Source organism: Cherax quadricarinatus, chromosome 61 (assembly GCF_038502225.1).
Source record: "Cherax quadricarinatus isolate ZL_2023a chromosome 61, ASM3850222v1, whole genome shotgun sequence".
Lineage (NCBI taxonomy): Eukaryota > Metazoa > Arthropoda > Malacostraca > Decapoda > Parastacidae > Cherax > Cherax quadricarinatus.
The window spans coordinates 16,602,377-16,619,123 of record NC_091352.1 but is presented as its reverse complement, the minus strand read 5'-3'; the positions used below and the strand labels follow the sequence as shown (position 1 = coordinate 16,619,123).

The 16,747-nt window shown below is 41.2% G+C and overlaps 1 protein-coding gene across 1 annotated transcript in view; it reads left to right on the top strand.

Annotated features, from left to right (window-relative positions):
* Positions 1-11,140: 11,140 nt before the first annotated feature.
* The window catches only part of LOC128699487 (ESF1 homolog), a 64,248-nt gene continuing 58,641 nt past the window's right edge, over positions 11,141-16,747 (top strand). The window contains exon 1 of the mRNA XM_070098259.1: positions 11,141-11,312. The gene's annotated coding sequence lies outside the window, so the exon portion shown is untranslated. The remainder of the gene's footprint in view (positions 11,313-16,747) is intronic.

The following is a 16,747-nucleotide window of genomic DNA, read 5'->3' as shown; positions in this document are numbered from 1 at the left end:
ACCACCACTACTACTACCACCACCACTACTACTACCACCACCACTACTACTACCACCACCACCACTACCACCACCACCACTACTACTACCACCACTACTACTACCACCACTACTACTACCAGTGTAAGACACATGTGCAACATCTGGGTATCTTTATTGTAGACGTTTCGCCATCCAGTGGCTTTATCAATACAAATTCTAGGACATAACTTGAAGACAGTAGAACTATGTACAGAAGATGAGGTAATCAGTCCCTCAACCTAGGAGTAGGTGCGAACAGCACCATAGTCGTGGAGATTCTCCACGACTATGGTGCTGTTCGCACCTACTCCTAGGTTGAGGGACTGATTACCTCATCTTCTGTACATAGTTCTACTGTCTTCAAGTTATGTCCTAGAATTTGTATTGATAAAGCCACTGGATGGCGAAACGTCTACAATAAAGATACCCAGATGTTGCACATGTGTCTTACTCTCATCTTGTCGGTATTATATACCATTTCGTACACTACTACTACCACCACCACTACTACTACCACCACCACTACTACTACCACCACCACCACTACTACTACTACCACCACCACTACTACCACCACCACTACTACTACCACCACTACTACTACCACTACTACTACCACCACCACTACTACTACCACCACCACTATTACTACCACCACCACTACTACTACTACCACCACCACTACTACCACCACCACCACTACTAACACCACTACTACAACCAACACTACTACCACTACCACCACCACTACCACCACCAACACTACCACCACTACCACTACTACCACCACCAACGCTACCACCACCACCATTACTAACACCACTACTACAACCACCAACACTACCACCACCAACACTACCTGGAGGTTACCTGGAGGTTATTCCGGGGATCAACGCCCCCGCGGCCCGGTCCACGACCAGGCCTCCCGATGGATCAGGGCCTGATCAACTAGGCTGTTACTGCTGGCCGCACGCAGTCCGACGTACGAGCCACAGCCCGGCTGATCCGGCACCGACTTTAGGTATCTGTCCAGCTCTCTCTTGAAGGCAGCCAGGGGTTTATTGGCAATTCCCCTAATGCTTGATGGGAGGCTGTTGAACAGTTTTGGGCCCCGGACACTTATGGTGTTTTCTCTTAGTGTACCAATGGCGCCCCTACTTTTTATTGGCGGCATTTTGCATCGCCTGCCCAGTCTTTTACTTTCGTAGGGAGTGATTTCTGTGTGCAGATTTGGGACCATTCCTTCCAAGATTTTCCAAGTGTAGATTATGATATATCTCTCCCTCCTGCGTTCCAACGAGTACAAGTCAAGTGCTTCCAAGCGTTCCCAGTAGTTAAGGTGCTTGACAGAACTTATACGTGCAGTAAAGGATCTCTGTACACTCTCTAGATCTGCGATTTCACCTGCTTTGTATGGAGATGTTAATGTACAGCAGTATTCCAGCCTAGAGAGAAGAAGTGATTTGAAAAGGATCATCATGGGCTTGGCATCTCTCGTTTTGAAAGTTCTCATTATCCATCCTATCATTTTCTTTGCACGTGCGATCGTGGCACTGTTGTGATCCTTGAAAGTGAGATCCTCAGACATTACTACTCCCAGGTCCCTTACATTATTTTTCCGCTCTATTGTATGGCCGGAGTCAGTAGTATACTCTGTTCTAGTTATTATCTCCTCCAGTTTTCCATAACGGAGTAGTTGGAATTTGTCCTCATTGAACATCATATTGTTTACCGTTGCCCACTGGAAAACTTTGTTTATATCTTCTTGGAGGTTAACCGCGTCCTCAGCAGATGACAGCCTCATGCAGATCCTAGTATCATCTGCAAAGGATGATACGGTGCTGTGGTGAATATCTCTGTTTATGTCTGATATGAGGATAAGGAATAAGATGGGGGCGAGTACTGTGCCTTGTGGAACAGAGCTCTTCACTATGGCAGCCTCCGATTTAACTCTGTTGACCACTACTCTTTGTGTTCGATTTGTTAGGAAGTTGAAGATCCATCTCCCCACTTTCCCAGTTATTCCTTTAGCACGTATTTTATGGGCTATTACGCCATGATCGCATTTGTCAAATGCTTTTGCAAAGTCTGTGTATATTACATCTGCATTCTGATTTTCTTCCAGTGCATCCAAGGCCACTACCACTACTACCACCACCACTACTAGCACCACTACTACAACCACTAACAACCACCACTACCACAACCACTACTAGCACCACTACTACAACCACCACTACCACCGCCGCTACCATCATCACTACCACCACTACTACCATCACCATCATTACTACTACTACTATTGCCACCATTCATCACACTATTACCACCACCACTACTACTACTATTACCACCATTCATCACACTATTACCACCACCACCACTACTACTACTATTACCACCACCATTACTACTTCTATCACCACCACTACTACTATTACCACCATTACTACCACCACCACTACTACTACCACCACAACCAACACTACTACTACCAACACTACAACCACCACCACTACCATCACCAACCACTTCCGCCACCACCACTACCGCCACCACCACTAGTACCATTACTACCACCACCACTATCACTACCACCACAACCACCATAGCCACCACTATTACCACTACCGTCACTACTACTACGACCACCACCATTACTATTACTATTACCACCACCACCACTATTACTGCTACCACCACCACAACCACCACTATTACCACCACTACTACAGTCACCACCACCACTACCACTGCAAAGGTCCCAATGCCCACCATCACCACCACTACTACCACCGAAATACCATCATCACTACCACCACCACTACTACCACAACCACCACTAGTGCCACCAGAAAAATTCAACGGGACTATGAAATTAACACGGAAAATAATTCGAAAACAAACCTGAATTCAGGCTTTTCCTGGTATATAAAACAAAGGTTAGAGAAAAGTTAAGTCCTCTTATTATTATTATTATTATTATAATCAAGGGGAAAGCGCTAAACCCGTAGGATTATAGAGCGCTGTGGGAGGGATGTGGAAGGCATTCAGGCTTAATTCAAGAAACTGGAGCACATATCCAATTCCCTGGATCAAGAGCCCCTCACCAGCGTCAAGGAACCTTCCTTGAGATATTAAGTCATCTTAAAATTAACTCTGGACATCTTACTGACAGAGAATTAATGTGCTCTTTGTTTTTTAATAATGATTTCCTCTCGGCTTTCACACAAGACTTTAATGATATCCTAATAATATTTTTTTTTATTGTGGGCCTGAAGCAAATAAATTATGTAATATCACAGTCACTAGGGATACGGTAATCAAACATGTTGACCAATTAAAGGAAAATAAATCTCAGGGCCCTGATGAGCTTATTTATTTCCAGGGTTCTTGAATAACGCAGAATGGAACTTTGTGAACCATTAGCTAACCTTTTTAATATATAGCTTCAAACAGGTGTAGTGGCTGAGATGTGGAAGATGGTTAATGTAATTTCTGTTTTTAAAGCAGTGGAAAAGTCATTACCGTCAAATTACCGCCCAATAAGCCTGACCTCAATTGTAGGCAAATTACTAGTCAATTATAGCTATATTATAAGAAGCCATCTTGATAAGCATATTTTGATCTATGATACTCAGCATGGATTCACAAGGAGCCGTTCCTGCCTGGCTAATTTACTGACTTCAGTAAAGATTTTGAGGCAGTTGATCATGATAAAGAGTACGATATTTATTTGGCAGCTCATGGTATTGAGAGGGAAAAGCCCTGTCATGGGTTGAAGCTTGGCTCACCACCAGGAAGTAGAGTCTCCATAAATGTGATGAAATCTGAGTGGAGACCAGTCACAACTGGCGTTCCACAAGGATCAAACCTTTACAAAAATTCAATGTATTTCAAAGGACCTAAAATCTGGAACACCCTACCTGAAAACTCTAGAACTGCAGACACATTCATCACTTTCAAAACTACAGTTAGAAAACATCTTATCTCCCAGATCCACCCCGACAACGTTAACTACATGATAACCACCTGGTGGTTCACAATTACACTCACTCACTCACTGACTATAAACCCAGAAATACTAATCTTAATCTTAAAATAATAAATCCTAACTAGTCATAAGTTTGCCTATGATACTCCAATATAGACACTGTGGAAAATACTGTATATATTTTCCGGAAATACGGTAATTTATAGGTAAATAGATGGCCATACTGTATTTAATAATATTTATGTCATAGAAAGCCTGCGTCTGCACAGGAGGGTCGCCATTTTGGTTTTTGAATTGGATACAACGTTAGTGTAATAGGAAAGATTTTTCGTGCTCTAGAGGTTAAAATTGGGCTGACACCTCTCAAATAGGAGGCGAAATTGTTGGATGTGCATTCCTGCATAACTTGAGATATCAGGCGACAGGACAGGACAACTCCAGGAACCTCAGATAAGTTGTCTAATTTATGTTTAATTTCTGGCCAGTAAAATTTTCATAAATGTAGGCAAAAGGGGTCCTGTACATGACACATTAATCTCCAGTCAAATTGGTGAGTGTTATGATTAAGATATTCTCCTTCTGTTATGTAAATGTGTATATATAATCCTTTTTTAATTTTAATATACAGTCCACAAATTTATATATTTACCAGCATTCCTGGTGATACATATTTCATTTATAATTAATAGGTCCAGAGCAACTCGTGGATATGACAGTGGTAAGTATCGAAGGGGGACATTTTTTTGCGACCTAGGTGTCCCAAATTCCTACTTGTCTAACTGATAAATAATAATTATCTATGTTCATTTATCTGAATGTATCATTATGTACATAACAGTAAATGAACATAGATAATTATTATTTATCAGTTAGACAAGTATGAATTTGGGACACCTAGGTCGCAAAAAATGTCCCCCTTCGATACCTACCACTGTCATATCCACAAGTTGCTCTGGACCTATTAATTATAAATGAAATATGTATCACCAGGAATGATGGTAAATATATAAATTTGTGGACTGTATATTAAAATTAAAAAAGGATTATATATACACATTTACATAACAGAAGGAGAATATCTTAATCATAACACTCACCAATTTGACTGGAGATTAATGTCTCATGTACAGGACCCACCCCCCCTTTTGCCTACATTTATGAAAATTTTACTGGACTGAAATTAAACTTAAATTAGACAGCTTATCTGAGGTTCCTGGAGTTGTCCTGTCCTGTCGCCTGATATCTCAAGTTATGCAGGAATGCACATCCAACAATTTCGCCTCCTATTTGAGAGGTGTCAGCCCAATTTTAACCTCTAGAGCACGAAAAATCCTTCCCATTACACTAACGTTGTATCCAATTCAAAAACCAAAATGGCGACCCTCCTGTGCAGACGCAGGCTTTCTATGACATAAATATTATTAAATACAGTATGGCCATCTATTTACCTATAAATTACCGTATTTCCGGAAAATATATACAGTATTTTCCACAGACAAACCAACAGATACAGATACTAATGCCGGAAAAAAAATCCCCCCCCAGTACCAACAATACCACCAGTCCGATAACATTCTTCTTTGCAAATATATAGGGTCTAAAGCCAGCAACAAACAACAAAATACCTTTCATCCGTGGACTGCTTGCAGAGGCAAAGGCAATGTTCGCGGCTTTCACTGAGACCCACATAAAGGATCACTTGGACAACGAAATATGGATCCCAGGTTACAACCTATACAGATGTGACAGAGTGAACAGGCAAAAGGGGGGGGGGTTGGCCTGTACATTGCAGAGTCACTTGTTTGCAAAGAACTGCTTAATGCCTCAAATGATGTAGTGGAAGTTTTAGCAGTAAAGGTCGAGAACCAAAACCTAGTCATTGTGGTAGTCTACAAGCCTCCGGATGCAACATCCCAGAAATTCCAGGAACAGCTGTTAAAAATTGACCACTGTCTGGAAAATCTTCCAGCTCCTGCACCCAACATCTTGCTCCTGGGGGATTTCAACTTAAGGCACCTAAAATGGAGGAATATAGCAAATAATATTGTTGCAGTAATAACACCAGGAGGCAGCTCTGATGAAAACTCACACTCACACGAGCTTTTAAATCTCTGCACAAAATTCAATTTAAACCAGCAAATAATAGAGCCTACTAGACTGGAGAATACACTAGACCTCATCTTCACTAACAATGATGATCTGATAAGAAATGTCACCATATCAAAAACAATATACTCAAATCACAACATAATTGAGGTTCAGACATGTATGCGTGAAGCCCCAGACCGACATAATGAGACTAGTCACGAGGGAGCATTCACCAAATTCAACTTCAATAACAAAAACATAAAGTGGGACCAAGTAAACCAAGTCCTAACCGATATAAGCTGGGAAGATATACTAAGCAACACAGACCCAAACTTATGCCTAGAACAGATTAACTCGGTGGCACTCGATGTATGCACAAGGCTTATTCCTCTAAGAAAAAGGAGGAGTAGATGTAAAATAGAAAGAGACAGGCGCTCCCTTTACAGGCGACGGAAAAGAATAACAGAGCGGCTAAAAGAGGTCAATATATCTGAAATGCGTAGGGAGACACTGGTCAGAGAAATAGCAAGCATCGAACTTAAGCTAAAAGAATCCTTTAGGAGTCAGGAATCGCGGGAAGAACTAAAAGCCATAAATGAAATCGAAAGAAACCCAAAGTATTTCTTCTCCTATGCCAAATCAAAATCGAGAACAACGTCCAGTATTGGGCCCCTACTTAAACAAAATGGGTCCTACACAGATGACAGCAAGGAAATGAGTGAGCTACTCAAGTCCCAATATGACTCAGTTTTTAGCAAGCCGCTAACCAGACTGAGAGTCGAAGATCAAAATGAATTTTTTATGAGAGAGCCACAAAATTTGGTTAACACAAGCCTATCCGATGTTATCCTGACGCCAAATGACTTCGAACAGGCGATAAATGACATGCCTATGCACTCTGCCCCAGGGCCAGACTCATGGAACCCCGTGTTCATCAAGAACTGCAAGAAGCCCATATCACGAGCCTTTTCCATTCTATGGAGAAGGAGCATGGACACGGGGGTCGTCCCACAGTTACTAAAAACAACAGACATAGCCCCACTCCACAAAGGGGGCAGTAAAGCAACAGCAAAGAACTACAGACCAATAGCACTAACATCCCATATCATAAAAATCTTTGAAAGGGTCCTAAGAAGCAAGATCACCACCCATCTAGAAACCCATCAGTTACACAACCCAGGGCAACATGGGTTTAGAACAGGTCGCTCCTGTCTGTCTCAACTATTGGATCACGACAAGGTCCTAAATGCACTAGAAGACAAAAAGAATGCAGATGTAATATATACAGACTTTGCAAAAGCCTTCGACAAGTGTGACCATGGCGTAATAGCGCACAAAATGCGTGCTAAAGGAATAACAGGAAAAGTCGGTCGATGGATCTATAATTTCCTCACTAACAGAACACAGAGAGTAGTCGTCAACAGAGTAAAGTCCGAGGCAGCTACGGTGAAAAGCTCTGTTCCCAAGGCACAGTACTCGCTCCCATCTTGTTCCTCATCCTCATATCCGACATAGACAAGGATGTCAGCCACAGCACCGTGTCTTCCTTTGCAGATGACACCCGAATCTGCATGACAGTGTCTTCCATTGCAGACACTGCAAGGCTCCAGGCGGACATTAACCAAATCTTTCAGTGGGCTGCAGAAAACAATATGAAGTTCAACGATGAGAAATTTCAATTACTCAGATATGGTAAACACGAGGAAATTAAATCTTCATCAGAGTACAAAACAAATTCTGGCCACAAAATAGAGCGAAACACCAACGTCAAAGACCCGGGAGTGATCATGTCGGAGGATCTCACCTTCAAGGACCATAACATTGTATCAATCGCATCTGCTAGAAAAATGACAGGATGGATAATGAGAACCTTCAAAACCAGGGAGGCCAAGCCCATGATGACACTCTTCAGGTCACTTGTTCTATCTAGGCTGGAATATTGCTGCACACTAACAGCACCTTTCAAGGCAGGTGAAATTGCTGACCTAGAAAATGTACAGAGAACCTTCACGGCGTGCATAACGGAGATAAAACACCTCAATTACTGGGAGCACTTGAGGTTCCTAAAACTGTATTCCCTGGAACGCAGGCGGGAGAGATACATGATTATATACACCTGGAAAATCCTAGAGGGACTAGTACTGAACGTGCACACGAAAATCTCTCACTACGAAAGCAAAAGACTTGGCAGACGATGCAACATCCCCCCAATGAAAAGCAGGGGTGTCACTAGCACGTTAAGAGACCATACAATAAGTGTCACGGGCCCGAGACTGTTCAACTGCCTCCCAGCATACATAAGGGGATTACCAACAGACCCCTGGCAGTCTTCAAGCTGGCACTGGACAAGCACCTAAAGTCGGTTCCTGACCAGCCGGGCTGTGGCTCGTACGTTGGTTTGCGTGCAGCCAGCAGCAACAGCCTGGTTGATCAGGCTCTGATCCACCAGGAGGCCTGGTCACAGACAGGGCCGCGGGGGCGTTGACCCCCGGAACTCTCTCCAGGTAAACTCCAGGCCATCTATTTACATATAACTACTGTATTTCTGCAAAATATATACAGTGGACCCCCGCATAACGATGGCATCACATAGCGATTTTTCCGCATACCGCTTACTTTTATCGCAAAATTTTTGCCGCGCATACCGATTAAAAACCCGCTCACCGATTTTCGTCCGAGACGCGTCCAATGTGCCCTCACATGTGCCGCCCGTCCCATTGTTTACCAGCCAGCCTCCGCGGTAACATCCAAGCATACACTCGGAATATTTCGTATTATTACAGTGTTTTCGGTGCTGTTTCTGGAAAATAAGTGACCATGGGCCCCAAGAAAGCTTCTAGTGCCAACCCTGTGGTAAAAAGGGTGAGAATTAGTATGGAAATTAAGAAAGATTTTGAAGGGTTTGGGGCTAACCCTGAGAAGCCTATGCCAGTTGTGGAATCCATTGTGCCTACTTCAAAGATTAAGGAAATGTGTGCACAGTGGGTTGAACTGCAAACCTTTATAGATGAAAATCACCCTGACACAGCTGTTGCAAGCCGTGCTGGTGACTATTTCAATGACAATGTTGTGGCCCATTTTAGACAAATCGTAAAGGAACGGGAGGTACAGAGCTCTATGGACAGATTTGTTGTGCGACAGAGGTCCAGTGACTCTCAAGCTGGTCCTAGTGGCATTAAAAGAAGAAGGGAAGTAACCCCGGAAAAGGACTTGCTACCTCAAGTCGTAATGGAAGGGGATTCCCCTTCTAAACAGTAAGAAGATAATGCTCTCCCCTCCTCCCATCCCATCAATCATCACCAGATCTTCAATAAAAGTAAGTGTCATGTAATTGTGCATGCCTTTTTCAGTTTGTGTGTATTAAAATTAACATTTCATGTGGTAAAAAATTTTTTTTTTCATACTTTTGGGCGTCTTGCACGGATTAATTTTATTTCCATTATTTCTTATGGGGAAAATTCATTCGCATAACGATTATTTCGCATAACAATTATCCCTCTTGCACGGATTAAAATCGTTAACCGGGGGTCCACTGTACAGTATTTTCCACAATTAGGTACCTTTTAGTTCTCTTCCTGAACTGGCTCATGTTACGACAGGCAGGTAATCCGTTCCACTCTTTTACTGCTGTATAATAAAAGGTGTTGGAAGCCTGACTACCTGGTTGACTGTTGTGGATTATTCTGTGTGGCTAACACTCCAGCTTAAAAATCGGAACAAATCTTATCCTAACGCAGCGAGGTCTGGGATTTTTTTTTTTTTTTGGGGGGGGGGGGACTTATACCTTGGTGATAGGGGTAGATAGTTTTTTTTCCCCTCCTGGTTCCGCAGTGCGGATTTTCTTTTTCTTCTGCACAAATAATCCACACTTAAGAAATTGAAACTTAGGACGACGTAACCACCACTAGTAGTGGTGGTGGTTGCAAACAGCTTTTGGAGCTGGATCCCCGTCGGCATTAATACAAGCGTTTACTTATATATACGCTTAGTTTTTGCGTCACGTACAAAAGGCCTGGGGTGCTAGTAACCTAATTGTTGAAGTACCACAGGATTTTTTCTACTCAGTGTATATTTCTTTAACGGTTTTTTTTGGGGAAGGCGGCTACTGAATTTAACAACAACAACAACAACAACAACAACAACAACAACAACAACAACAACAACAACAACAACAACAACAACAACAACAACAACAACAACAACAACAACAACAACAACAACAACAACAACAACAACAACAACAACAACAACAACAACAACAACAACAACAACAACAACAACAACAACAACAACAACAACAACAACAACAATAATATTTCTAGTACGTGATACAATTTATACAGACCTAGCTGACATCAGTGACATACTACATAGAAAGAAAGCCCTTGGTTATGCAGAGCTTTTTGGGCAACTTAGGTTAATTTTGTCCCAGGATGCAACTCACACCAGTCTGCTAACACCCAGGTACCTACTTGCTGCTAGGTGAACAAGGACAAAAGATATCTTATCTTGGTGGCTCTGGTGGCCTGGTGGCTAACGCTCTCGCTTCACACGGCGAGGGTTTGGGTTCGATTCCCAGCCAGAGTAGAAACATTGGACGTGTTTCTTTCCACCTGTTGTCTATGTTCCCCATCAGTAAAATGGGTACCTGGGTGTTAGTCGACTGGTGTGGGTCGCATCCCGGGACACTGACCTAATTTGCCCGAAATGCAGAGCATAACAAGGGAGTTTCTATATAGTAGTATGTCATTGTTGTCAGCTAGGACTGTATACCTTGTACATGTACTTGTAGTAAATAAAGATATTATTTTTATGATTATTATTATTATTATTATTATTATTATTATTATTATTATTATTATTATTATTATTATTAAGGTAACACGTCGATTATCACCCATACCGGGGATCGAACCACGGGCTTCAGTGTGTGAGCTGAGAGCGTCCAGTGACCCATTATGTACAAGATACAAAGGTAATGAACTCCAGATAGTTCTGGTCACAATCACAGTGATAATGAACTATTTACATGTTTGTATCTGGTAAAGGGCAACATCTCTTCTCCGTACATCGGGAAACAGGATTCGATAAGCGTAAGCAGTCAGAAGCTCTTATAAACCCAACAACAAGAAATTCACGAGTTGTCTGTGGCCCTATGAACTCCAACAAGAAAAAGAATTATCTCACGTGCGGCTTCATCTTTCTCCAGGTATATTTTATACATTCATGGTATGATAAGTTTCACACGTTGTTAGGTAAGACACATATGCAACAGTTAGGTATCTTTATTGTGAAACGTTTCGCCTACACAGTAGGCTTCTTCAGTCAAGTACAGAAAAGTTGATAGAAGCAGAAGATACTTGAAGACGATGTAATCAGTCCATCACCCTTAAAGTTTTGAGGTGGTCAGTCCCTCAGTCTGGAGAAGAGCATTGTTCCATAGTATGAAACAATATTGTTTCATACTATGGAACAATGCTCTTCTCCAGACTGAGGGACTGACCACCTCAAAACTTTAAGGGTGATGGACTGATTACATCGTCTTCAAGTATCTTCTGCTTCTATCAACTTTTCTGTACTTGACTGAAGAAGCCTACTGTGTAGGCGAAACGTTTCACAATAAAGATACCTAACTGTTGCATATGTGTCTTACCTAACAACCTGTCGGTATTTTATACCATTTTAATGTTCAAGTTTCACACGTGTAACAGTTAGGTATCTTTACTCCGAAACGTTTCGCCTACACAGTAGGCATACACATGCATGCTAGTGGCTTTCTTTTGTGCTGAATAATATACTCTTATTACGCGTAAGCTACATTTTGTATACTGCACTAAGAAATAAAGTTTGTTTGAGGAGGCAGCAGAAACAGTAGAGATGTAAAGACGATGTAATTAATCCATCACTGTTGAAGACAGTTTTGAGGTGGTCAATACCTCAGCCTGGAGAAGAGTTTTACTCCATAGTGTAGACTATGGTGTTATTGGGAAAAGTTAGATTTTAATGGGAGATGACAAAAGGTGTCATACACAAACAGAACAAGTTAAAGTACTCAAGATGTATAGGAAAAGTCATTGATGTAAACGAGAAAAACAAGGGGGCTGAGAACATTGCACCCCTATGTTGACGAGGTTATGCCTTTGATGGAGACACTGGTGTCTGCTGTTATGGTAGGACTTTATGTATCATAATGTTCTAGTTTAAGATGGAGGATGCTGTAGACTATCAAAAGCTTTCCTAAGCCCCATGGCCTGGTAGGCAGCGCTCTCGTTTAACAAGCTGAGTATCTGATGTCTGATCCTCACAAGGGTGTTTGGGTGTTTCCTTACACCTGTTGTCCCATTCACATATCGAGTAGGTGGGTACCTGAGTGTTACTCAGCTGGTGTGGATCACATCCTAAGGGACAAGATTGAAGACTCCAGGCCCGGTGGCCTAGTGGCTACAGCTCCCGCTTCACACACAGAGGGCCCGGGTTTGACTCCTGGTGGGTGGAAACATTTTGACACGTTTCCTTACACCTGTTGTCCTGTTCACCTAGCAGCAAATAGGTACCTGGGTGTTAGTCGACTGGTGTGGGTCACATCCTGGGGGACAAGGTTGAGGACCCCAATGGAAATAAGTTAGACAGCCCTTGATGAAGCACTGACTTTCTTGGGTTATCCTGGGTGGCTAACCCTCCAGGGTTAAAAATCTGAACGAAATCTTATCTTGACAGTCCCTCGATTATGAACTGCCTTCCTTGGGTTATCCTGTGTGTCTAACCCTCCAGGGTTAAAAATTCGAACAAAATATCTCTCTTATCTTTTATGAAGAGGCTCATTTTATATTCACTGTTTTTGAGAACTGTATAAATTGTCAAGCATTTTTGTAGTTGTATCTTTTGTACTTTTTCCTGGCCAGAAACCAAACTGGCAGGAGTTGAGTATATAATGGGACACTAGAATGAATAAGTTTTTTGAAGATTTTTACATAACAATGGCCTATAGTTATTTATACCAGTTGGGTCTTTATGTATTGGGTAAACCAGGATATCTTAACCCTTTCACTCTCCAGACTGCAAAATTAATATTGCTCCCAGTGCCCACATAAAACAAAAAATAATTTTTTTCCTCTGAAATGGTGAAGAATTTGTTTTCTGAAGGTAATGACACTAAAAGTACAAAATTTTATGGAAAACTTACGGAATTACACTGGTGCGAAGTTAATGGTCTGGGTGCAATTTACACATCAGCAACTTCATCCACTTTGAGTCCTATTCTGTCAGCTCCATTGTTCCATTTGTCCAAATGGAGGGTGCCAGTGCCAATTCAGTTCAACAAAAGAAGGGTGCCAGGGGCCCCTTCAGTTCAGCTGAAGAGTACCAATGCTCCTTCAGTTCTGTCGAAGGTGGAGCAGCTATATACCACTCTGATGAACTAGAATGTATGAAGTCTACTTGCACAAGGGATGAACATGGTGAATATAGCTTTGCTAAATTTATATCCAAAGACCTTACAAAACCTCTAACAGTCGGAGCAATTTATAGAGTTCCTCACTTCAATATTTACTTTTTTAGTGAAAAACTAAGAAACATAATACTAGCGCTGAAATGAACAAACACCACCTAATACTTACAGGGGACTTCAACATAAATCTCATCCATGACCATGACCCACAAGTAACTGAATTCACAAACACGATGAACAGTTGCTTACTTCTACCAACAATAACAAAACCTACAAGAATCATTGACACAAATGCCTCATTACTAGACCATATCTAGACAAACACTATACCCCCATTAAAAGTAAGCATAATCACAGGTAACACCACTGACCACTATCCCTTCTTTCTCATAACCAACTTGTGTAAAGTGCCCCAGGACACAACTAAGATCATATTCTGACTACATGACGAGTCATCTATTAATAACTTGATTTCAGCATTTACTGACATTGACTGGCAAAACGAGCTAGCAGACAGCTTCGATACTGATGAATGTGTTAATATTTTTTTACATATTAACCCAAAACCTCTATAACATGCATTGCCCAATAATAACAAAGCAGATTAAAGCAAAGAGACTAAACAGCCCCTGGCTTACAAACAGCATCCTCAAATTTGCTAATAAAAACATCTACATCTATATGAAAAACAGTACAGAATGGGTCTAATAACAAAGGATCTCACAAAACGTTACTCGTCAATGCTAACCAATCTAATAAGGAGGTCCAAAAAACTGTATTGTGAAAACAGATTTCATGACATAAAAGTTGATATGAAAAAGACCTGGAAAACCTTATCTGAAATTTTAGGATCAAAAAAGCTGTCACAAAAGAAAATTATTAATTTAACTAAACCAGACGAACCTCTCCTACAGCCAACCAATACTGCCAACAAACTTAATGTCTTTTTCTCTACCGTAGGAACAAAACTAGCAAGTAAAATCCCAAGCTCAAACATTCAACCAAAAGACTACCTCACTGGCAACTACCCTAATACTCTATTTTTATCCCCAACAAACCCTACTGAAATCTTGCTTATCATCAGAACACTAAAGAACAAGACAGGGGACCTAAATAACTTACCACCAATCATGTATGAAAAAGCTTCTCATGTGTTGTCACCAATTATTGCAACTCTCTTTAACAAATCCACTGAATCTTCCACCTTCCCGGTGGCCTGGTGGCTAAAGCTCCCGCTTCACACACGGAGGGCCCAGGTTCGATTCCTGGCGGGTGGAAACATTCGACACGTTTCCTTACACCTGTTGTCCTGTTCACCTAGCAGCAAATAGGTACCTGGGTGTTAGTCGACTGGTGTGGGTCGCATCCTGGGGGAGAAGATTAAGGACCCCAATGGAAATAAGTTAGACAGTCCTTGATGACGCACTGACTTTCTTGGGTTATCCTGGGTGGCTAACCCTCCGGGGTTAAAAATCTGAACGAAATCTTATCTTATCTTATCTTACTCAAGACAGCAAGAGTCACCCCAATCCTCAAAGGAGGTGATCCAACTGAATTGAACAATTATAGGCCTATATCAAGCCTGTCCCTACTATCTAAAAGCTTCGAAAAATTAATACACAAACAAGTCTACGCCTGCTTCGTATCTCACAGCATACTTAACCCTTGTCAGTTTGGGTTCAGACCCAAAAAAAAGTACTAATGATGCTGTTATACATATGCTTGAACTAATATACTCTGCACTCAAGAAAAATGAATTTTCCCTGGGACTTTTCATAGACTTGCGAAAAACTTTTGATACAGTTGACCATTACCTTTTGCACCAAAAACTCAAACATTACAGGGTCGAGGACACTCTCTCGATTACCTAAAATCTTATCTTAATAATAGAACCCAGTATGTATACACAAATGGAGCCAGTTCCATTACACAACCTGTTCTTGTTGAAGTCCCACAGGGGAGCATTCTTGGCACACTTCTCTTTCTCATTTACATCAATGATCTACCAAATGCATCTCATCTCCTTGAACTCATTTTATTTGCAGATGACACAACTTATGTCTTTTCTCACCCAAACCCAACCATACTAACAGACACAGTAAATGCTGAACTACTAAAAATATCTACTTGGATGATTACCAACAAACTTACTCTCACTATAGAGAAAACCTACTTCATGCTTTTTGGAAACAGAGTTTCAAATGTACAGCTAAACATATTGATAAATAGTTCACCTATCTCGAGAAAGACAGATGGCAAATTTCTAGGTCTCCACATTGACTGCAGTCTCAAATTTCAGACCCAAATACAGCAAATTTCCAAGAAAGTCTCCAAAACAGTAGGCATCCTTTCAGAGATACAGTACTGTGTACCCCAATCAGCTCTTCTAGCTTTGTACCACTCTCTCATTTACCCTTACCTCACCTATGGTATTTGTGCATGGGGCTCAACCACAGCAAATTACCTTAAGCCTTTAATAACCCAGAAAAAAGCTGCAGTGTGATTGATTACTAACTCCTGCATTCGACAACACCCTCCACCTCTTTTCAAGAGTCTTAACTTGCTAAATATACAAAACATCCACACTTATTATTGTGCCTACTACATACACAGAACACTATACTCTACTGTAAACCCTCCTCTCAAACTCCCCCTTGATAACCATAACAGAACACACAACCATAATACGAGACACAGATCACTCATTGATATCCCCCGTGTTCATCTCTCCCTATGCAGAAATGTTATGCACGTAAAAGGCCCAAAAATCTGGAATTCATTGCCAGAACAAACTAAAGGACACCTGTCTGCAAATCAGTTTAAGGCCCTAATAAGAAATCACCTCATCACCCAAAACTAACCAGACAAACCGTACCTAATCACTACCAGTTTCTCAAAAGCTATTCATATTGTGCTGATGAATGCTCAACCACTTACTACTTCAAAATTAGGATGTCTGTTTTTTTTCATTGTTTTAAATAGTAGTAGATTGTAATACAGTACATCATAATGTAAATTGTTCCATTGTAATACCATATTTCATTGTTTTAACAGTACTAAACTGTAATACATCATATTGTAAATTGTTTTAAATTGTTACATTGTAATACTGTAATCTTTATTAAGTAATTCAATAGTGTAATAAGTCTGTACTAAACTTATCAAAACCATGTAGCATCACCTGATATAATATGTAT